Source organism: Anomalospiza imberbis, chromosome 1 (assembly GCF_031753505.1).
Source record: "Anomalospiza imberbis isolate Cuckoo-Finch-1a 21T00152 chromosome 1, ASM3175350v1, whole genome shotgun sequence".
NCBI lineage: Eukaryota > Metazoa > Chordata > Aves > Passeriformes > Viduidae > Anomalospiza > Anomalospiza imberbis.
Genome location: NC_089681.1, coordinates 74,668,815 through 74,693,410, shown reverse-complemented (window position 1 = coordinate 74,693,410; position 24,596 = coordinate 74,668,815). Strand labels below are relative to the sequence as shown.

Genomic DNA, 24,596 nt, shown 5'->3' with positions numbered 1-24,596 from the left:
ATTGCAACTTTTGGGAGTTGGTTTCAAAAGCAACTGCAAGCATGAGTGTCTCTTGTTTGCTTTCCTTGAAGAATAGTGCCTCTATAGTCTCTTGACATTTAGAATGAAATACCTCTACGTTTTCCTTCTTTCTGTTTCGGCCAGATAAGATTCTGTAACCTCAAATCTTCTGTGTATATCCCTTTGTTTTGCAATTCCTTTGTGAAAGAAAGAAAACAACTACTGAGAAAGAGAGAAACAGGATATAAAAATAGGGAGCTGCCCTCAATTCAATTCTTTTTTTGTCTTCCATGAATCCCTGTGTGGCAGTGCAGTGATGCAGCACCATAACCAACAGTCTGGCATCTGCAGCCTGCCAAGCTGAACCCTGAAGGATTAAGCATCATCAAACTCATCTTTTACTGTCTGGTTTTGGCGCTTTGTTTATACATATTTATTTAAGACAGGGGAAGTTTTGGTTTCAGCTATTGGCTGGGGCCTCCTGTGCGCTGCTCTAGTTGGTGGCCCTGGACAGCTCCTGTCCCTTCACCTTGTCATCCTGCCTCCTATTTACTACCCTTTTTTTAGTCCACAGTAGTCTGTAAGCTTCAAATACCTGCTTCTCTTCTGTCTCCTCTGCTTTTCCTTTCCTGTGCCTGTCCACAGGCTGCCTCCAAGGCACATCCCATTGCTGTGTGCAGACAAGCAGCCCACGGTAAACACAGCAGCAAGGTGCCCACTGCCTGCCCCCAACAGATTCCTTCCTTGCAAACAAGATGCCTGGTTCACCAAAAGAAATGCTTAATTAGAAATCTTTGTGTTTTTGGCCTTTAAATGTAGTCCTCACTTCAGCTGATGTACAGGTATTTATCTCATATGAGACAGCCAGAATTTAAATGAAGAATGTAAGCTTCGCAAAGCTGCAAGACTTTTACCTAGCAAAGGGTCCGTGCTTGCTTCTTCTTCCTTCAGTTGTGCACTTCTGGTACCAGGCATGCTACCCAGCTGTATGTGTTCCTCCTTTCACATCCCACCATGTCAGAGCCAGCTCCAGGTCAGTCTGGTTCAGATACTTTTTCTCTAGGACTGGCATGGCACAGTGCTGGCGAGGCATGGCTGTGACTACTTCACCACTTGTCCTATGGCTCCGTCTCGTCCTCACCCAGGTGGCCTGTTTTGAATTCCTGCTCAGCATGATGCCATGTCGGAGAAGCAGTGAAATTTTTGTCCCTGCATGCTGATGTCTGATGGCACATGATAAATGCCTGGTGTCCTCATTGGTGGCTTTTTTCAAAGAACCTACAAACCAAGGTCAGAGAGATTATTCTCACTAAGTCTTAAAGCAAATTTCTGGATCAGACAAGAATAACATTGCCTGCATTCCCCACATGCCTGTTCATCTGCTGTTAGGTCTCATGGCTGTGGTTAGGTCTCATTGCTCCTGAAAAGAGGAATGTTTTCTTACCTGCATAGCCAGAGATAAAGCTCTTGGAGTGCTGAGACAATCTAATCTCAACTAATCTCTAATCCCCTTTTGGATCAGAGAGCACTTCTGCTCTTTGGTGTATTCTTTCAAAGACAGTCCTTTGAGGAAACCTGGGAGAAGCATGTCAAGCTCAGTCAGTTATACATGGGCATGAATAAAAGGTGCAGAGAGATTCAGGTGTTGTGAAGGTGATTGCTGTAGTCTTCAGAGAGAAACGTCCCCATTATGAACCTGTGCATCCCTTGAGGTACTTTGATGTTCATGACCATTTTTAACATTATAAATATTTTTAAATGCTATATATAATTTGTCTTCAGACATTTTCAGGTCATAACTAAGCTACTAGGCTTGTTCCAAATTAGGGATGGATGGCATGAATAGCACAGTGTGAGTCAGACCCATCACATGTTCCAAATAAAACTTGTGCTGAGCCAACATTGATCTTAAGACTCTTTTTGAAAATATCCCTACCTTACGGGATATTGCTGATAGTGTTTCTACAGAGGTTAATAATGAAGAAAAATATAAAGCAGAAGCATGGAGGACAACTGTATGATGGGAGGACTCAAAACATGCAACTAGGAGAAAGTATTCTGAATAAAAAGGTTAGTGAAATAACAGCTTCAGCAGCATATAGGTTTTGGCTTGCCTAGCACTCTTAAAAGTTTCAATTGCAAACCTCTAATGTTAATGAAGCAGAGTTGTCTCCTAATGAATACAGATGGATGTTTCCCTACCTAGGCATTGCAAACTGCCTGAAGTATAACCACAAAGGGCTCCTGTTTTTGGGGGAGGGAAAGAGGAGTTATGAGGGTAACATAAAGATCAGAAGATAGAAGGTCTTGGAGGATTTATCTGATGACCTGTCCCCCAGTACAGGTAATGCATGCTCTAAGTGAGATTTCACCTGGGATACTTTGCACAGTTATGGCCATACATACTTAAGGCAGGTCAGTTCAAACTTGTTCAAAAGATTAGGCAAAAGAAACCCCAGCTATTAATTTCTCCTTTTTTTTTTCATCATCTTATCTGTGAAGGTGAAATGGAAAGGTTTTGGTTTCTGTAACCCAGCAAAGAAAGGTAGAGCATTATTAAGGTGTCTGTGAGGGAGATGGGATCATGTTTTCTGATGGGAAGATGGTAGCCTACCTCAAACAAGAGGAAATTGAGTAGCTACATATGACCGTGAACAGACAATGAGTGCTTTTAAACTGGAAATGAGGAAGGCTCCCAGATACCAGAAGAATGAGACTCTGGAAAGAGCAGGGTCAGGAAAGCTGACCAGCTTGTATTTAAGATTGAATTAATGAAAGTCATGCTATTGCAGGTGTGCCTGGAGCACCACAAAGGATTGACCACACCCCTGCAAGTAGTTTCCATTCCCTTTGTGAAGGGAAGGTAGTAAAAACTTCTTAATCTGAATATGCTGTGGTGCTGTGGTTCTAAAATACTTCTTTTTCAATATTTCTACCTTCTTTAAAACAGGTCATTGCTCACTTGAGACCTTCACAAACCCTGTTCTCTCATAGGAATGATTCCCAAAAATGGAAGGTGTCCCCTCATCCAGAGCCACAGAGGCAGGGGGGCTGCTTCTGTGGGGCTGACATTGCTGCTGCTCTGCTGCTGCTGCTGGCAAACAAGCAGAGCTCTGTTCATTTTCTGCTCCAGCAGAACGAGCAGAGGGCGGGGAATGGGACAGAAGAAGGATGAGCTCAGGGATGGAGGTTGCTCAACAGAATGAGAAAAACAATGAGAGAAGACAATGTATATTCCGTTTCATAACGAAATTAATTCAATTATACATGTTAAACAAAATTTGGAAGGGTTTGCTAATGCCCTTTTATTGTTCTTCACGGGGACAGCTTATCTGCATGCATTTTTTCTGTTTTGCATGCTAATGATAAATCAAAGCTGATCATCTTGTCATTGCCATTGACTGTGACTTAGGAAAATCTAAAAATATAAAATACCTTCAGTTCTTCTCATTGTTTATGTCTTTTCCCAGCATTCCAAATAGCAAACTGCTGTTGTGATATGAAAATCATTTTAAAGACTGAAGGCTGTACTGAGAGCACTGCAAGAGACATGCTTGTCTTCTGTTGGCCACTTTGGAAGTCTCAGTCTGTATATTTCTATCCATTTAAACTTATGTTGTTTTGATCCTTCTGAAAGCAAAGCAACCATTATTGCAGTAATGAAAAAAAAATGTATTACAAGTTTTACAAGACACAGTACTTTTAAAAATGTGGCATTTTGGAAGTGTGGGCATTAAATTTGTTGGCCTCTGCATGATTGGTCTACCAAGAAGATGTATTGGTGTTGCTCTAGTAAGTTAAAAATGTGATTTTAAAATGTTTTTGTACTGTCACTAGAACAATGCATGATATAAGAAGAGCAAATGCTGAAACACGAGAGTCTTAATTCTGTGTCTGAGAGATTCTGCATTTCTATTTGGGTGAGTTGAGGCTGAGGGAAGAGGGACTTTCATTTTGCTTGGGGGCTTTAGGATTCTTTTTGGTTTCACTACATACATGCGAGTGTTTGAACACTGATAAAGCACAGTCCAGTTACTCTGCTGACAGCAAATGGAAGCAAAAGGCCCAGCCATGAGGTGTGTCCTGCCTGCTCTTACCTGTGGCCATCATCTGGCCTTAGTCCTTCTTCAGCCTTGCTGAGGAGGGATAGCCAGGGAGAGGGGTAAGCAAAAGGTTTATCTCACTCTTTCACTGCTGTATGTGCAAAGAGGTGAATCCTCCCACCTTTATAAAAGCTGTTGACTTTTTTTTTTTTTAATCAGGGCAATGTTCATTTTTCCACAAATAAAGTGGCAGATCTGTTTACTTTATACTTACATTCTAGGCTCAGGAAGGTTGAAATCTCACTGCAGCATAGCTGTTCCCTTTTCATCTCTATGATCACTTCTCATTGCTAGACTAATGCATGGGAAAAGGGATGCAGATTTGGTATTTCCCTAAATATCTTCACTCCTTGAAAAATCATGATGATCCCTGCAAACATAGAAGGTAGCAATGCCCTTAGAAAGTAAAAAAAACCTAATTTTCTTTCTTCCCCAGTCTTTTTAAAAGACTGGTCTTTTTCATTCACTCTTGGTAGTGAATTAGGAATTTGCTGTATCATTGTTAACTAAGAGGAATAAAGTCTGGAAATAGAAATGGCTGCAGCCTGTGCAGATAGATGTCAGCTGTTGCTCAATGTCATTATGAAACTGTGAAGTCATCAGAAATAGTCCCCACAGGGAATATGAATATTGGGCACAATGCTGGGTTTCCAAACTGAAAATAGAGAGAGAAAAACCTGGGTTAAAAAAAAAAAAAAAAGAAGTATCGCATGACATAAAAGCAGCTCCAGTTCTTTTTGGCTCACTGGAAGTTTTTGCTGTCTGTAACGTATGATACTCACAGAAAAGATACATGAAGATCCATGACCAATAAATGCACTCTTAATCCAAGATGGCCTGTAGAGTTTCCCTATGCTTAGTGGGAACTTTGTCCACATTAACTTTGAAGCCATGCAAAAACATGTCCCTTGAAAGTGAACAGGAGGAGGAGATTTAGGAAAGGATAACTTATCTTGTTAATGACACCAAGGAATAAGCCACTCAAGAGAAATCAAATAGCTTCAGCAGTAAAGGTCCCGTAAGCACTGTCAAGGATGAAAAGGAAAGCCTTTAAGAAAAAGAGGCAATAAATTTGCTTTCCAACTCCTTTATCACACATTATATAAAAAAGCCTGAGGGAACAAGATCTTAAAATTGGAAAGAGTCTTAATGGCCCAAAACTCAGCCCAGACATTGGAACAAAAGCTATAGTCATCACATTTCTTTGCTTTCTGGACAAAGATCTTATTATGTAAAAAGCAGAATAAAAGTCAAGAGCCTGGGATATGCCAGTAAGCAAACCTCCCTTTAATCAGACAGTAAAAAAACAGCCTGTTAACCCATCAGAACAATGTGGGTTTGAGATGAAGATCCACCAGTTTTTCACCTACAGGAAATGACACCATCTGTGCCCTTTGGAGTTTCTTTTGCAACATCAAACCCAAAGATTCCACAACTTCCATCAGAAGTTATTGCTGTTGTAAAAGTGAGGTGTATCTGCTTATTCATATAACATGATTCAGCTTCTTTTGCTTCCAGTAATGTTGAAATCAGTGCTGAGTGCTTGTTCTATAGTAGTAGTGATGTTTCAGAAGAAAAAGAAAACAACAGTGAAGTTAGTAGTTTAAATACTTGTTACTGTATTACTGCCTCAACAATATTTCTGTATCACTTGTTTGCCATGGACAGAGAAGTCAGCAATGCAGGAGAAGGCAGCTGGCACTCATCATTGACACAAGAGGAGACAGTGTGTGAAAAAAGTATTTTTACTTACAAACTCATATCAGATAATCCTAATGTAAAGCTGTAGGATGTCAGTTGTAGAAAGCAGCAGCCAAATCTCACAGATTGTCATGAAACTTAACAAAATAAGGCAAGGAATAATCTTTTCTTGTAATGGTCCAATAGCTGGTCTTTTTTTTAACTGAAGGGTACTTCTGTGAAGAAATCATTGGTGTTGTTATAGCAAGATGCAGAGCTCCCAGGAGAGATGAGGAAACCACTGCATTTGCCTTCACTGGATACCCAAGGAGTGCTGTCTTTGATGCATCCATTGGACGTAACTTTTGCCCACTGGCAGAAGTCTACTGCTGGGAAGAACAAACTGAGACCTGAACAAGCAAAAAGACAATTTTCACTATATGGAAGTGTGAGATGTTTTCTGTGAATAAAGCTCAGATCAAGCTGATCCCTCATAACATTAATCCTATGAAAATAAAATTTAAGGTAGTGTTTCAGGCAAGCTTCTGTTTGAAACTAAATTGAGAACTACTGTCCGTGAATAGTTCTATTTTCTACAATTTTCTCTGGTGACAAATGTTTATGTTACCTGCAGAAGAATAACAATACATATAGCTGACTATATCCATTCTTAAAATTAAAGGAGGAGGACTAGTTAAGGCCATGAAACAGGCTGCTCTGAAGCTACAGCTACATTTTATCTTCCTGTTTTAAAAATACATAAAGAACCAATGTTTCAATATTGTATTGTTTCAATTGTATTTATTAAACTAATAGCAGGAACAGAAAAAAAAAAAAAAAACATTAGTCTAGCCAAATCCATTAACAGGTAATGAGCAAGCCTCAAACAGCTCAAAATTGTGGAGGCTATACAAGAGCTATAGGGAGCAAGCAGCATCATTTGTAGTAGTATGTTTTGGAAAATATTAGAGAAAAGAAGTTACAGGTTATAAGATTATATTATCTCCAACTAAAAAAAAAACACAAAAAAAACAAAAACCCACAAATGGTTTACTTTATTTATCTACATTTCAATAGGTTTTTACTTCAGCCTTTTACTATAGAATTTCAGTATCTCATAAGTAGCATACATGCAGACTCAGGGTTACCAGAGCAAAGCTTAAGATATAAATATAAGTGTGCTTATCCAGTGAAATGGAATTTTTCATTGTAATATCTATAATATCTTGCTGCCTTTTCATTATAATATCTTACTTACTACCTGACCAGAGAATTTAGACTTGAAGAAAGGACAGTTTCTGTGTTTCAAACAAGCAAATAACAAAGAAGTTCAGTTACAGCATTCTGTGTTTTAACACCATGTTTCATTCTAGATCACCTACACTGTAGTTACTTAGTATTCTGAACACACAGCATATTCTCTTTAAAATGAACCACAGAAAGTACTGTTTTCTTCTAATGTTCTTTCTAGTTTTCATGACACTGCCACTGTAATTCCATATTTGCAGTTACAGCAATAGTCAAAAAAGATTGTTTCCTCCAGAAACCCAAAGACCCACCTTTTCAATGGAGCTCATTGCTTCTAAAGTGTGTGCTTTGCCTGCTAGCAAACATCCGCCTCCAATTTCTATGCAGATGCTCTTGATCACATGTATCTGAGTCATGTTTCTTCTGGAAACTTAGGCAATGAATTCTCCAAATGTCGAGCCGACCTGATGTACTGAATGGCCACTTATTTGCTGCTTCCTGTGCTGGGGTACAGCTAATGGCAGCAATGCCGCTGTGTTCTCAGCTTAGTTGTCAGCAGTGGGGTTGTTCATAGCACGATGGGCAATAGCATTTAAGATGAAAAGTGATAAAAATATGTTTTTCAGAAAACCTCGCAATCTTAAAGAAATTCTTTTTCTTCCACCAAAACACCTCCCCATCCCTTTTCCAGGTCTCAACCCTTCTTACTCAATCAGCACCCAGTTTATTCCCTTCCGCAGCCAGGATCCACTGGGGATTATTTACAGTGCTGACACTTTTGCTCTCACGTGGGTCCTGAAGCTATCTCTGGCAACTTCAGCACAAGAGTGCAGCTAAGCTTGGCAGAACTGCACTGCTGAACTGGGGAGCAGTGACAAACGAGAGGACTTAGTGACACCACAGTCCCCTGCAGCTACTTCCTTTTAGAAAAAAGCTCACTAGTGTTAAAGCCAATTTTTTCTTAAGTAATTGATTTACTTCTGAAGTCATCAGCTGAAGAAGTAAAAGTTAGGGATAGAAGTCCTGTAAACAAATAATATGATAATTATAATCCACTGCTGAATGTTTGTCCCAGTTAAGAACTCTGTGTTCAGATTTTTCTTCACTGTTTGTAAATGTACACATTTCACCTGCCCTATCTAATAGGTGCAGTTCTGTGATGCAAGTCACTTGCTCAGTTATTTCCTCCCTGTTCAATGAATAGTTATCCAATCTAATAATAAATGTGCATTAGTCTGTAAATACTATGTTTGGGCTGCAGGCCCATGTTAGGTAGAAGCAAATTCAGCCAACCATTGTGTATGTGTGATAAAATGAAATCTGTGCATTGATTTTTCCCCTGCTTTGAACTCTAGGCCGTCTTGTATTTCTGGCTGCTGCTAGAACAATGAGGCTGTATGAGGCTGTATCTGACAACAGAAGTGGACTTTAAAAGGCAAAATATAAATATTTGGAATGTGCCCAGGGAGATGAGTCCCACATCTTGCTTTTTGCAACAACAGTCAGTCCTGCTTTTCACTGAAAATTTGCCAAAATTCAAGGTAGTGTTTTTGAACTGAAGAAACAAAGCAAATGAGAAAATGTGCCACCTTAAAAACAGATCTCCTATTGTGAATGCAGCAGTTCAGCAGCAGGGACTTGATCCTGGGTGTTCTGTGGTGTCAGAGGTAGTGGAGGCTCCTGCACGACTGAGCTCTGGAGATCCCTGCAGATGTGTTGCACCAGACCTGGTACAGTGAGGTAGCTCACTCTGAAGCTGTCATCCTGCACCTGCTCATACTTTTGAAGGGCTCATTCAGATAAAAAAGAAAAACTCAAAGTAACACATGAAGTTAAAATCCCTCCTTTTCCCCGCACACCAAAAGGAAAGCAGGGTTTGCCCAGCCTGAGGCCAACTGTGGCTGGTGTTGCGCCATTGCTGGTTCTGTGCTTTCCTCACGGCGAGTGTGGGTGCCAGCTGCTGTGGTCTCACCTGCTGCTGGCTGGGGACAGCGCAACTTGTGAGCTGCACCGAGGAGCAGTGTAAGCTCTGTGTAAGCACCTTTAATGTCCACCAGTCTCCCATTTTGTTTGTAAGCCCAGTCTCTCCTTCTGCTATCTAAATTGCCTCCACATTCCACATTTGGCTGCAGTTGCAAGCAGTGATGTTGCAAGGGTGTCCATAGAAGATTACTAAACCTTAATGACCCTTGGTTATCTGGAAGAACTTATCTTGCCAGCTGTTTTCAAGAGAAGAAGAGATGCAGAAGGCAAAGCTAGGTCAGTGAAGGTCCCTGAATACTTTAAAGGCCCCCAAATTCCTTGGCAAACAGTGATCAAAAGGCAAAATTTCCAAAGCTGGGAAAGGCAAACAGTATTTTTTGTTTTGCCTAATTCTGTTCATTTCTTGTGCAACTGTAACAGAAACTTCTGCAAAATCTCTGCACTGTATCTCAGTCATATCTGCTCCTGCGTTTACACACCACCAAATGCACACAAAATGGAAAGTGTAGTGCTCGAACAAATGAGGATGGTTGTCTGTGTGTAGGTAAAGGCAGGCATGTAGGATTGGACAGGGATAGCAATTGCTCTGACTAGACACTTGGACCACAAGATTCTGCTTCCTTATATATATTAACAGACTGAATTTTTGTGGGCAAGAAATACATCTTGGGGCTGCTGGAGGGAAGGAAAAAGGCCCATCCCTAAACCTACCTCAGGCCAAGGGAAAATAAAGAACTACAGGTCCATATACAAACTCAGTTTTCTGGCAGGCATAAAACTTTGAAAACTTCGCAAGTCTATATCATCATCTAATAGAAAAATGATACACAAAAGTTCACTGGGCACACAGGAACTCTAGGGTAGCAGCAAGCAGATCCAAATTTGAAAGCCTGTTTATTCATTTTTTCTCTTTCACATGTTGGTGTTATCAGTGATGACTGCAGAGTCAGATTTTAGGTTGGTATTTATTAATATGTAAACCTACATGTTCAAATAAGTCATTCTCAACAGTTAAGTAATCACTAGCATGGCATGATTTGTGCAATGTTAACATCACTTAAGGATGATGTGCTGTACTCCCTCTTGTGAAGCTTTGTTTCAGGAGGTAGAGACATTGAGTATTTCTTTCATTTTACCTAAGTTCTTATTCCATCTTGGCTTAACCTGATTTACATAAGACCCTGGTTTGTGTTTGTCTGTTTGGACAACCTACAGCTAAATTAGTGTCTGTCAGGCAAGGTTATGTGATGTTACATATTGCCTTAGGGCTCAGAAGGCTCCATAACTCCATAGCATAAACTGAAGAGTTGTGGCTCCAAGAATCTGGAGGCTTTCTCACTTGATTGATAAGTGTTTTGATTCTCTCCTCAGAGCCACCAGCATGTTTGATACCACTAGGTATCTCCATTCAAGTGAAGAAAAACACTTGAAATCTTAGAAATATAATAATATTAAGCTACAACCTTTGCCAATGAAGTCTAATCAAATAAATTATGTGAAATTTCTACCTTTAACTCCCAAGTATCATAAATACTTCTAACAGGATAACAAAATCCATCAAGTCCATGACTTTTTCCACACCATGCAAGAACCATAAACTTCAGAAATAGTTTAGGTTTATCTTCTATTAATTTAAAAATAGAAAGCAAAAAGGCTTTCTATGTGCTTGAGTGGTGTCTTACTAGTAGTCTGCAAAGTAATCATGGTCAGTGTCAGTGACCATGGTCCTGGTACGATGCATATGAGCAGATCCTTGTAGTGCTCTACTGACTTCAAAGCAGCTTTGTGTATGCCTCAGGAAATTATTTCACGGTCAGACTTGAAAAACTTGGTAGCAATCAAGTGTTGAATGTGGCTCAGAGGTAAAATAGTAAAAAGCACTGAGCATAGTGTAGGGATCCAGTCTCAGGTGAGCACTTTGTTGTGTCACAGCCTGGAAAGCCAAAATGCATACTTTTTCCAGCGTGATCTGGCATGAGTTTTATTGAAATAATCTTTCTTCCTTTTCTGTGCAGTCCTTTCCACAATACTTCCTACTCATATGTGCTTCTCTGCTCTTTCCTTCAGTACCTTCACCTGACTCTCTCCCATTTTCCTGATGACCACTGTATATCAACTATTTAACAAGCTGCTGGCCTGACAGTGCTCTGAACTGCTCATTTGCAAGAGCTGATTTGTCTAATGTCTTCAATTCATTAATAATCTCTCCACTGACATCAGTTTCCTTTCAGTGCAATTAATTTCATCTACAGTGAATACTGCCTGGCAAAGCTTGAAGTCTTAACTCTTCTCTTGCATTCTTTTTTCCTTGAGTCTGTATTGCACTTCACTGCTCTTTACTGCATACCCTATCTCTTGATAGTCTCCTTCACAACTTTTGTTTATTCATTTTCTGCTTTATCATAACCATCTGTTATCTTGGACTCCTCTTTTAACATCTTCCTTTGTAATCATACCTGTTGCACAGGCTTTCTTATTCATACTGCCTGATGACTGTGCTTCTGATCTCTCAGCCTGCTACAGAAGAAACCCAGCATCTGCTCATGCAAATCTGTGCCAATGCTGTGTTCATTATTCCCTCCAAACCACAAAATTTTTCCTCGAAACAAATATTGTCAAAAGAGAAATGAGACCAAGTGGGACAGTTGGTAGAAACGCATCCAAATGAACATACATTATTTTGCAGTGTATCCCATATCTCATTCAAATACCTCTTGGCATATGCAAAAGCTGCCCAGGACACGTGGCTCTGCTACCTTGCCTTCTGCCAGCTGCCTGCCTCTGAAGCCCGCTGGCTGCTCTCCTGGCCCTAGCAACAGTATTTGTGTTGACATTGCAGTGGCAGTGCCTGGTAACAGGATCCGCTATTTACACGGACTGCAGGACATGACTCCTGCCCTGGCCCTGCTCTCCGACTAGGGTCTTTTGCTCCATACACTGAACCTCTGCAATTGTTTAGATGAAGCATACAAAGAGTTGAAACCTTGATGAAAACAGAGTGGGCGGCTGTTGATTCGTAATTTTTAAAATTAATACTATTCCCAAGTTTCTTTTTGTCAGTTAAAAAAAACATTCTCTCTGCTGGATCTGGATAGAATTCATGGGAATAATCAGCAATTAAAAGCAGATTACAATTACTAATTCACTGCAGCATTCCTGGAACATACTGTTTCCATTCCTGGATTGTTCCATTGGCATTTAAATTATTAAAGCTGCGTGTTAACAAGTCATACATTCTCCCTGGAGGACCTGAAACATTCTGACATTTCTATTAATGAAAATGTGTCAAAAAGTATTTTTTAAAAAAGTTTTCATGAAGTGCCATAGGAACATGCAACCGTGTTAATAGGCAGCCACACGTCCACTCAATTCAAGAAAAGATTAGCAACCTTAAAATAAAGCTTATTGGTGTGCTTCTGAGAGCATTTTTTATTTCTTCATTCAGAGATATATGTGTTTATGCAGGCTTCTCAGGTCAAAATAAGTTCTCTTGAGTTACTATTTTTAAGGAGTTCTTAAGATTAGTGCTTGATTTAGTACGAATTCTTTATAGCATTGCTCTGCAATGTGTTTTTCCCATCTTGCTCTTTAACCCCCATATCAGTGACTTGGTTTGGATGAAAACTGATTACAATGTCCATTTTTCTGGTGTTCTGTCTCAGCCTGCTTCCTTCCCTCCTCCGCACAGGCGGGGTTGTTGTGCTTGGCCACCTCTTGCAGGGGCTTGAGAGGCACAGAGGGCCAGGATCTCCCCCCAGTTCCATGCCTGTGGTGCTGGGGAAGGCAGCTCCCTGTAGCCACAGTATCATGGAGGCATGAGTGCCGTGCATGCTGCTTCTTACTTTTTCCACCTGAATTTAGGTTTATGGGGATTACTTTTTCTGCAAATGTGGAAGCCACTCCAGAAGAAACCAAACAAGTTCACTCAGTGATAGAGGACCTGGTGCAGTGTCAATTGGAGCCAAATAAATGTTTCCATTGACCTAAGAGGAGGCTGGATGTGGGGATGAGGAGGAGGAGGTGTGCCAGAGAGGCTGATAGGCAGCTGCTGTGCCTGCGGCCAGCGAGGCCAGCCTTCTGCTGGGCAGCTTCCAGCATCTCCACCACCAGTGCTGGGGTTGTCAATCTACATTTTTAAGGAAAGAGCAATGATTGCAATGTTGCAATTTGCAAAAACAAAACTATTGTGCAAGACATGATATTTATTTTACTGTGAGATTTCTTGTCACACTCTGTTTTAATAGGGTGCACATCAAAACATAATCCATTGGTAAAGGCCTCTCTTTTGGGACAGAGACTTTGTGTGATGTCTCTTCTTCCCTCAGGACCTGGGTTGTTTTTAAGCTTACTCCTATCAGGTAGTTCCTTGCCCCGAACTTTCTGGACTATTTGTCCATGCAGCATTTTTAGTATGTGTGCCTGTTGTTCTTCCTATGGGAAATTGCTCAAGGTTTTATCCTGTGAGCTGAGGGGAGAGATGAGCAGAAGTAGTGATGAACAGTTTGGTGGGATGGTTTCTCCTGTTGAATGACAAAACACTTTGAGGTGAGAAGCCAACTCTGTAGGAGAAACCAAAACAAGCTTGGTGCTCCTGCTTGCTGATGGAGAACAACCCACCATGCCTGGGTTCAGCAGTGCAAGGAGAAGGAGGAGTTTGGGAAAGTAATAAATACCCTGACCTGGCATCATCTGAGGCTGTCTGCTGCTGCTGCTGCTGAGAGTCCATAGCAGCTGGGTGCTTCATCCTTGGGAGAGTTTTTGGGAAAAAATTTCTCTCCTAGTTGCACTGAGGAAAACCAGTAACTGGAGTGTCAGCCTGACTATACACTACAAAACCAGATCAATTAGTTTGATTTGTTTAATGTCAATTTATTAATTTCTATATGCATTTTATTATTTGGTAGAAATTCTTTTATTTGCCCACTCAAAAGGTATCTGAAAGCTTAGAGATATAAGAGTGTGACTCGATGGCATTTTTAGCAAAGCAAATTAACCCTGCAGATGCTGAATGATACGGGCTTGTTATTTTTCTTGTCAGCATTGTTTTCAAACAGATAATAGTTCCAGATATAGTTTTCTTCTTTTAAATACCTTGACAGAAAACAGATTACTTCCCATAAATTTAACTGCATGTTTTGTGTATAGGACTCTTATCTCAAAGCACTCTAACTATTCTCTAACTATTTTCGGAGGTATAGTAGTATTTCAAATGGTCAGAATAAGGAGTAAATTTGTGTTACCAACACCAGATCATCCAGTGTCTTGCTAGTTGTCCATCAGTGTCCACTTGGATGTCTATCTAGTCTAGCAACTCCTTTGGATAGCTGTTGCTGACAGACTTTTGTGGAATGACTTGTCCACTATGGAGGTATTGTCTGTCTTCAGCAGTGAAACTGCAGTGGACCTGGCAGATCACATGCTCCCATATTGACCAGGAGGATCATCCTATTTGTTTAAAAGCTCTTATACTGCTTAGTAAAAGTTTCCTTTTATTCAGTAAAATAATTTAAAAATTCAATATTTAGATTTGATCAACTACAGTTTTGCTAAACCTGTGTTATGCAGAGGTGTGCACAGATCTCCTTTTTTTTGTTGACTGCACTCAATTCCTCCTGTCTTTCCTCATGATGGTGCCATATTCCTCCAGCCAGGGTGAAAAGCCTCCAGTCATTCTCTGAAAATATATATAGCAATTGGGTATCTAAATCCACACAGTGAAGGTCAGCATGGGGCGTTCTTTATTTCTATGCTACTACTGCATTTCCCGTGATGTGGCTTCTACATACTTAAATTCTCACATTGCAAAGACGCCGGTACAATGGAGGTCACTTAAGTCCACAGCCAGACAAGAAGCAGGACCCATTTCCTTCTACTTCAGACCACATCCTTAAGAGCTCCCAGCCATGTTTTGTCTCTGTTAAACATCCTTTGGCAAGGTACTGTCATTTTCTTTTTAATAGTGTTTGCTTCTTACCACTGACAACAGAATGTGGGCATGCCTACATGTCTCTGTCTGTTACACCCATATTGGCTGTGGCCTCTAATTGAGACTTAGGTTTTTTCAGCAGTGAAAAAGCCACAGACCCCTTACCCTATTAAAACAGTATTTAAATTAAAGAGAAGCAAATGTCACTTTCTGGTGGAGATCAGCCCTTAAATACAGAGCTCTTCTTTTGCACATGGGGCCTAATTGGTTTATATGATGGTTCCCCCTGGGATATTTGCCCCCCCCCACCCCGGGCCACATCGTGCTAAAGGGTTCAGTTGTGACAGCATGCTAGTGTGACCATCTCTCTGCCTTTCATATAACATTTTGCTTCTAAGCTGTTGTGATGTACTCAGAAGTGGTTCAGCTTGGCTGAAAGGTGCAGCTCTGTCCTCCAGGACAGCTGTGTCACGGTTGTTGGGATTTTTTTTTTTCTCATTTGTCAGAAACCAGTAATGAGGCTTAGTTACCCAACAGCCATGATCTGTCTGCACAGAAATGCCAGACCAAGGAGAATTAATTCTTATCCCCACAGTTGTCAAAGGATATTCAGGCTAAGCTAAGATGTAACATAATCAATTACATCAGTAGCTATTTTTAGGTAGAGCTACCTTTACATGTAAACTACAGTCTGAGAAGCTTGCATGGAAAGTTGTTTTTTTCCATTATAATTTGTATTTGTGCTGCTGGTGCAGGCAAATCAATTCTGGCTCCTGGTTTTCTTTTATCTGTTTCTTTCTTTCTGCTATGTCACTGCCCTCAGTTTTTCAGACAATGTGCCAAACTAGAAATTAATCCAGTGTCAGGAGAGCAGTAAGAATTACCAACAAGAAAGATTAAAGCAAGATACAGTTTGTAAATACTGGTAGCAAAGGAAGGAAATTCACTTTTTCTTCCACTTCAATCTAGCAAGTCTCTTGGGTGAATTATTCATGCGATTTCCACCCCTGGCTGTATTTAAAAAGGTGTAGCAACAGCACAGCCTTGCCTGAGAGTCATTTTATTCCTACAGCCTTTCACACACACTCCAAGGGATGGCTTCTTAGGAATGACCTTTTTTTAATCTTGTGGCCTCCTTTCATGCAGCTCAATCCCTACAACTGCAACACAAATCCAATAGAATAACCACCATAATGAATGTGGCTCAATTTCTCATGTTACTGCTGTGTATCTGCTCCTTTTGCTTCCCCCCCACACCCCACCTTCCCCCAGAAGGAAAGCAAAGAATAAAGACCAGCTGAGGAGACTCTCATCACTTCATGTCATTTTTCTAATTAGCCCTTAGGATTCTTCCAGGAGTCTCCAGGGGCTGAGCCTAATCAAAGGCTGGAGATACTGTCAGGAAGCAGTGTGTTCATTCAGAGAGTGTGCTTTCCTCCTGACACAGCTTGTACTTCCTTTCAAGTTCTTTTAAGAATCCTTTTAATTCCCTTATTGCTCTTTTAACCTCCTTGTTTTCCTGCTACTATCAAGGAGCAAAGGAATAGGAAGTCTCAGCAGTTTCTTCACATATCACAGTACCGAGTGAGAAAAACTGAAAAGTAATAGGACTTAGAAAGAATATCCTTCTTCAGTCCAAGGATGAAGCATCTGATTATTCAGCCTTTTAAGCAAGCTGCAAAATGACAAGCCAAATTACCTTCAGGTTCCATATATTTATATTAAAGCTGTATCTTTTGAAGTGTGTGTGTTCAGTGTAATGCCAGTGGTATGCTAAAGTTAGGTTAGTAAGATTAGGGCTCTGAAATTGTCTGTAGAGTTATTTTGCAAATATCTTTTGTGCATAGAAGTCATCTCAAATCACACTTCAGATACCAGTACATATCCTCTAATATATATGGTGATGTATGTCATTCTTGTCCCAGTACTATAACTTAGTGTGACTTTTTAATTGTGATATGAAGAAGAAAGATTTAATGGCAATTTTGAATAAGATTTTATTTAAGAAAGACCATTACTAAAATGGAGCTTTGTCCTACAAAACCAATCTGGGTCATTTCTCAGCATGCACTGAAGCCGAAAAACGATGGACTTGTCAGTCAGGGAGCACAATCACTTCGAAAGCAAACACGACTTACCAAACTTCATCAGGAAAGAGTGATGCTCCTAAGTGTCTAAGTAGAGGTACTCAGTTTGGTCAAGAACCACTCAAAGATAATCCTCATGCCAGTTCAGTCATGAAATTGGGAAAAAATCTCTCAATTTTTTAAAATAAAGTAAAAACTTCAGGATTACAAACTAAAAAAAAAAAAAGGTAAGCTGAACATCATGAGTTCCTTTTGTTATTAGAGGCTGGGCATCCATTTCCCCATTTCCCCATCTAGTATCTTCTTTACAAGCAATTTTCCTACTTTGTTTTCCATCCTGCTTGTTTTATTTGCGCTTTGCGCCTTGTCAAGGACAAAGTATAGGAGCAGAAAACGTTTTAATAGCAATCAGCAGTCCTCTCTGACTTCCTATTTTTGTAGTACTCTCTGTTTCCTGAATTTAGGAGGACTAATGAACATCGGAAGAAAAGAGGTGGCAACATGTGCTACAGCTCTCTGCAGAAAATTGAGTTGATTTTGCCACAGAAGAGTGTGTTTAGGTAATCTTTACCTAGAGGCTGCCACGTTTTTATCATCATGATCCTTTTGCAATGACTGGCTGGCATTATTTACTTATTTATTAAATTATTTTTGTTGTTTCGCATTCTTTGAAAGCCAGCAGCCCATAGGAAGTACATGACATGTTTCCTCTTCATAAGACAGTCACAGGCTCTTCTGCAGTAGGAGCCAAGTTTCCTTCAGCAACAGTAGCAGTTCAGTTCCACATTTTCCCCTCAGTTTTCTGCATCACAAATTTGCGTGCTGAGGTTTCTTTCTCCCTGGCTTTAACCTCACTCCCATCTTCACCCATCATTTCTGGTAGTGTCTAAGAGGCTTTGATATTTAGTTGGTGCCAGTTCCCTGTTTTGTACTGCAGTTCCCTGCAAAACAGTTCCCTGTTTTGTTAACCTGCTGCAGACACCTCCTTTAGGGTATCAGCTTGATATGATACAGTCTTTATGTTGCCGAAAGAGGGATTTGGTGTTGCTACAGTTGCAGATTTAAACATGAGAATTCCCAAGAAATTATGACTTTATTATTATCTAGCCCTGTTGTGCTTTTTCTTAAGGAATATGCACTATATGCTTTTAGACTTTCACTGGATAAACATGAATCACCAAAGCCACATATGCTTTCAATACAGCTGAAAGTTGTTGACAGTATTTTTTTTAATCAAAAAAGGGCCCAAACCCAAATTTTGGCAGGCTCAGCAAGAGAGTTGTTTAAATCACCATTTTGGGGCATCCTGCCATCTTTCTCAGTGTATGCTGCCTTCCTGTTTATGCCCTTAAATCCCCCAGAACCACTGGTGGGGGGGAGGGGGAATTATGCATAATTTGAAGCCAGCCTATGGAGAAATATGTAAGATTGAAAGTAATTCTATGGTAAATACAGATGTTCTGTTTAAAAATAAATAATTTCTCTCAGCAATGCCTTTTCGGCTTGCTGAGCTTCCAGAGAGCGTTAAGGGCTATGATAAGTTGGCATTGCTGCTGCGGTATCGTAGCAACTCCAACAAATCAAGGCTGCACCCTCAAACAATGAATCATTCATTTAGAAACTATATCTTCTCTTTCCCTTACTTGTGAAAGATTTATTCCTTTCAGGAGGAAAATTTATATCCACCATACAGATGTAGGCTGCACAATACCTCGTGGAGCGTGTACAATAGCTTTGGAAGGATTGCTCAGGGCATTGCCTTCTGCCAAGGCAGTCATTTTAAAGAAGTCTGAAAAAGGCAGCAGTGGTAGCTGTTTGGATAGCTGCCACTCTCCAAAGCTGCTTGCCTTCAACCTCTGCATTTTACCTGTCTTGCTGAAGGGAATTAACATCATGTCATTATATCTTTGGGTTTAGCTGCTTTTAGTAAGGTAAGTGAATCACCTAGTGAGCCAGCAGCTGAAAGTAATGATACTGCCAAGTTAGTTACTAATGATCTGCCTCTAACAAGCATCTAAGCTATAAGCAAGGGGAAAAAAAGTAATTATTTTCTTACTACAAAATCCAAGCTGAGCACATTGCTAAGAAACGCATCAAAAGAGTCGGCTTAAAACACACTAAGTCAGATATCCTAAACTCTGCTAGACAGCTTTGAAATCTAAAATGTCTGAGAACCACTGTATGAAGCCATCTGACTGAGAAGGCTGTGAAGAAGAAACGTGCCCTTCCAGGTCTGTGTCCAGTTGCTGAATTAAGAACAGCATTAGAGCACAGGCTTTCTTTTTCCTTTGATGTGCCGATTGAAAGAGAGGACTTGGCTTAGAACACGTGAGCCAGTTTAGTTAAATACGAATACAGAAGTGAAATGCCTTTGCACAGTAAGAAGATCTAAAATTATTCTATCTGTGGCCTTAAGCCCTTCAGAGAAGTAGTATAGTGAAGTTATTTGATTAAATTAATAGATACAGGCATATGCCATACTTAGGCTTGTTGGCAACAAATTAAACAATTAAAAAATTTCTAGGGTATCCAGTGTAATCACATTTTATTATAATTGTCATGCTAATTCTTGAATATTAATTCAGGTTTTTCAGAGGTGACAAACCTCCAGATTCAGAAACTGAAAACATGTGCTTCAAAGGGTTAAATAAATACAAACCTTTTTTTTTTTTAAGCTAATAAACAAATGTTTTTAGAACAGATATAGATTTTTTTTCCTTATTGCTCCAGGAATTCTAAGGCACTAGGGCTGCTGTGTTGCCTTTTTTTTTTCTTTAACTGGTGCATGGCAAGTTTTTCAATCCTCAGTGAAGGATTTGAAAGATAACGTGAGAGAAAACTTGGCAAAAACATTTCTTCTAAGTATGGCTGACATTGTCAATAAAGAAGTCCTCATTTCCCCTTTCTCTGCCTCCATTGTTTTTTTCAGAGCTGTGCAGGAAAACAATGATGAGTGAATAAATGGGTACTTTCATTGGCAAGTACTTTCTTTTCTTGTTTGGACACAGACTGCCTGATAATTCAATTTAAGTACTTTACATGGAAGATTTTGACACCTACATGTGGTGGTTTTGGCTGGGATAGAGCTAAATTTCTTCATAGGAACTGGTATGAGGGCATGTTGGATTTGTGCTGAAAACAGTGTTGATAATTCAAGGAAGATTTAGTTATTGCTGACCAGTGCTTGCCCAGAGTTAAGGCCTGTTCTACTCCTTACCCCACCAGCCAGGAGTCTAGGGGTGCACAAGAAGTTGGGAGGAGACACAGTCAGGGCAGCTGACCCCAGCTGACACAAGGGATATTCCAGACCAAATGCCATCATGCTTGGCATACAAAGGTCTGAGGAAAGAAGAAGAGGGGACATTTGGAGTGATGTCATCTGTCTTCCCAAGTTACCTTTATGCATGATAGAGCCAGCCCTCAATTCCTGGGGATGGCTGAACACCTCCCTGCCTTTGGAAGAAGGTGAATGAATTGATTGTTCTGCTTTCCTTGTGTGTGTGCCTTTTGCTTTTGCAAATAAATTGTTATCTCAGCCCCTGAGTTCTCTCCCTTTACCCTTCCCATTCTCTCCCCTGTCACAGTGGGAGGGTAGAGTGATCCATTGGCTGGGTGGCCTGGACTCAGCTGATGGTCTGGGGTCAAACCACAAGCACTGCTCCGTCACAGTGTGCAAACTTTAAACACAGCAACTATTTGTGCTTTGTTTTAACCATGAAGCAGTGGAGAAATAAAATTACCTCAGTCATTCACTGCTGTCTTACGGAAGCATCAGGTTATCTGTTGCACGTCACTGTAGAAAAGGATAGTAGACAAGTGAAAGATAAGCCCTTTTGAAAAAGTTCATGCTGATACCTTTCAAAGCTATAATGTCCCACTTAGTTTGGGTTTTTTGGTTTTTTTTTGCGTGAGGGCTTTTTGTTCCTATTTCAAGATGAAGGAACTTATATATGCTGAAAAATTCATGCTTGGGGTTGAACATACTTTAAATGTAGCACTTGAAAAGGACTTCTGATGCACACAAAACTATAAAGATATAACCCTGGTTATAGGATCATCACCCAAATGTCAGTAGTGTATTACAGCCCTTAGTTTATTTTCTCTCTTTCTACTATCAGAAAAGACTGGAAACAGTATTTTTGGTTGTCATAATGTCCTAATTAAAACTAAATATGTGCAGTACTGCTAGGCAAATATAGAGGAGGCACTCTCTATGCTGAAAGGTCTAGTCCTTGAGGAACAAGGAGATTAGAAGAAAACATTTCTGCAGTATTTGCAAGTAAGTGCGGTCTGACTTCCAGTTCCTTGGAGTTACATGGTGTATGTGCACTATTTTCTGTTCACCATCTGGAAGAAAGTTACTGTCTTTCTAGGGAACTGCTTGTATCCTCACACTTTTTTGGCAAATAAACAAGAGAGGTTTGAGAGGTTAACCTCTAGCAGAAAGGTTTGTAAAGGTAGGACTGTTCACTACAGAAGGAGGCAAACCACTTCATTTTCCATTTCAAATCAGCTCAAATTGTTTAGTTGAATTTCAGCCTTATTTAAATAGAACTTCAGAGTAGTGGTTTTAATCACCACTGTCTGGTTTGGCTCCCAAATTCAAAAGTGTTGTTAAAATCCATGAGGGAATTGTGAGTGTTTTCTTACATGTGGATGGATTTTATTTTTCTAAATTAACGCCATCCTTTATCTCTTGGCCTCTAGTACAATACAGTGCCATCCCTGAACAAAAGACAAGAAGCACTGAACTTCTCTAGCCAAAGGCGAAAGCAGATGGTTCCCTCTGTGGAACCCATGTGACTGCTTAGAACATTATATTGTCTTCACCCAGAAGGAGTGAATACTCCTTTCTCTCTATCAGATATCTTCTAAAGCTGTTTATGTTTTATGTCTCTGGGGAGTAGAATGGTAGGTTTTCATTCATCATCTGCCAAATTGGCTGTATCAGAATTTCAGGTCTGGCATTTGAAGTCATGACTGCCCTCGTGCCCATGAAAAACTGAGGACACTTTGATAGATTAAATGAAATCTTAGTCTTGATGACCTTTTCCTTGTTAGAAGAGATTGTTTTTTTGGACTATGGCCTCTGGCCTTCAAGTGTAGTATCAGATTTTTCCACTTGTGTGCTGTGAGTACTTAGTCATTGGGAAATTCACTGCCAGACAAATCATTGCTCTGCCTTTCCTGTTGTCACTTTTTAGTACCGTTCTTTGAACTATTCATGTGCTGGTGAGTTTTTCAGCAGAAAATACAGGGGAATAAAATTCATGATTCCTCAGTGAACTGTTTACCACATATATTTCTTCTAAAGACTGAAAAAATGGAGAAGATAGACTCAGTTTTTAATTACTCCAAAGAGGTCCAATTTACTTCTCCTTCCTCCAGACATTTACAGGATGTTTATCCTCACTTTAGTAGTCATTCAATCTCAGACATGCAGATGAACACCACTCCCAGAGGGGCAAAGTGAATAAACTTTGGTTCATTGACTGGTCTGTGGTAGGAAGAGCAAAAAATTGTAAGAAACCTTTCCACCTAAGTCTATTTGGCAAGAAAGAAAAAGGAAAAAAATACATGAGTTGCTATCTTCAGGAATTCAAACCTTCCTGTCCTGAAGTATATTAAATTTAGAAAACATATTAGTGTACCACAAAACCCACAGGACAGATTTCAATTGACTCCACCTAGATTTTGGTGGCAAAACATCCTGGCCACATAAACCAGTGGAGCATTTTGTATGGAAATGTTGGCTTCAGTAGTTATTACTCACAAGTCAAAACAGAAAGATTTATTCCATTTTCCATTTCAGTTTTCCTCCATCTTATAACCTCATGAGGAGCACTTCCTTCTTTTCAGATTATCCAGATGTGAATACCTATAGAAAGTAGAAGGCAGTGAAGAATTCTTCCTGAAGATTCTTCCTGCTGCATTTTTCACACAGAAGATTGTTGGAAAAGAACTCTAGAGTCAGAGAGGATGCTTGGGATTCACCTCTAAAGCATCTGCAGCTGCTGTGGAAAACAAATGCAGCCACTGTTATGATCAGGTATTTTGGCTAAGTTTGTTCCAGTAAAAGTAACACTTTAGAGCAGGTAAATGCATTGGAAGGGACTGTGGTCTAATGTGGTGAGGCTCTGTAGCCCTGGAAGATCAAAAAGTGTAATGCAAACAAAAGAAAGTCAAGCAAAACTGAGTAATGAAAACACAAAGGGGGTGGTGTTACATCAAAGAAGTCTTTCTTTCCAGTGGACTGAGGTAATAAACTAATTAGGATCTTGTTCATTCCTAACCTATTTTTTGAGCAAGGCTCAAACTATGTGGAGGCACTGCAGCTGGCTCCTACACTTAGCTGGTGTAGGAGGTCTCGTGCCTTTCCCTGTCTTTCTGAGGTTTAAGCAGGTGAAGAAGAACACAGATCCTGTCACATGCTCTTAACAAAGCAGTCTTCAGACTCTGCACCCTTACAAGCCTAAGCACCTTATTAAATGCAAAGTTCTCAAGATAGCACACATTAAAAAAAAAAAACAAACAAAAAAGTCTTTAATCAAATTTGTCATTATCTGAACTTGCAGTGCACATACAGTTATCTTCATTGTATCTTTTAATATATATTCATCTGTTCTCTTTGCACATGTAGTCAAGTAAGACAGTGATACTGATAAAATATTGGTTTAACTGATGCTAAAGGAGATACCTTGGGCATGGCTAATAAAAGGTGAAGGCAGCATGACTAAAAGAAAAAAAAATATCTGTAAGCATAACAATATTGCATGGTTCTGGCTGGTGCAATGTAAGTGTACAGAGAAAGAAGAGCTGGGTGCTGTGGTGCTTGAGAGCACAGGAAAGTAGGGGTAATACGGTTGTGACCGATCCCTCCCTTACAGGCTTTTGTGAATTACTATACCATTTGCCCTGTTATTTGTTAGAGAAAGGGGACATGGGGAGGCAAAGAGGAAGCTGTAACCATAATGTGGGGTGAAAGAACCAGGTCTATAAAAAAAACTCCCAACAACCAAATCCAAAATGTGCCCTTACATAACAGAGCTGTTGCACACATGTACCAGGCTTTCAACTGAAGCATACTGCCTCAGATACTGGCCCAGCTGTTTGGTGTTAGAAAACAGCTGGAGACCCAAGGGAAAACGCCTCTGAGATGTGACCTGGAGGACTTAAGCCAGAGCCCTCTGCTGAGGTTGTCCTTTGGAGCATCCCCTGCAAACGGAGGTGAAGCCTCCTTGTTTGAAATCTGGTGTTGTACTGAAATAGGGGGGGAAATGGGACAAGCAATCCAAGTGACATTAGTACTTGTGATAATAATTTAAAAATAAGATGTAGGCACTTCTTTGTTTTCCAGGCTGTTTCCCTACCTACAAGTGCACAAGATGCATATATTGCTGAAAGGGATCATGCCACATATATGTTTGCCCTTGTTACCTTTGGAAGGGAAGCGGTTTTCTGTTTCAGTTGTTAGAGACCCATCTTCTAAACTTCAGCCAGATTGTATGCAAGCCCTGCTTATACCCACTTGTTCTAAGGCCAGCACTGTCTTCTGAATTAAGTGACACT

At 40.2% G+C, this 24,596-nt stretch overlaps 1 protein-coding gene and 1 long non-coding RNA gene across 2 annotated transcripts in view; one reads left to right on the top strand and one right to left on the bottom strand.

The window, feature by feature from the left end:
- ANKH (ANKH inorganic pyrophosphate transport regulator) overlaps positions 1-24,596 on the top strand; it is a 99,679-nt gene that overhangs the window by 12,907 nt on the left and 62,176 nt on the right. The gene's annotated exons all lie outside the window — the stretch shown is intronic.
- Positions 1,215-8,656, bottom strand: LOC137477756 (uncharacterized). Its single transcript, XR_011001175.1, has 2 exons — positions 7,343-8,656; positions 1,215-1,278 (listed from the first exon to the last, which is right to left on the bottom strand). It is a non-coding gene; the product is annotated as an uncharacterized lncRNA (long non-coding RNA).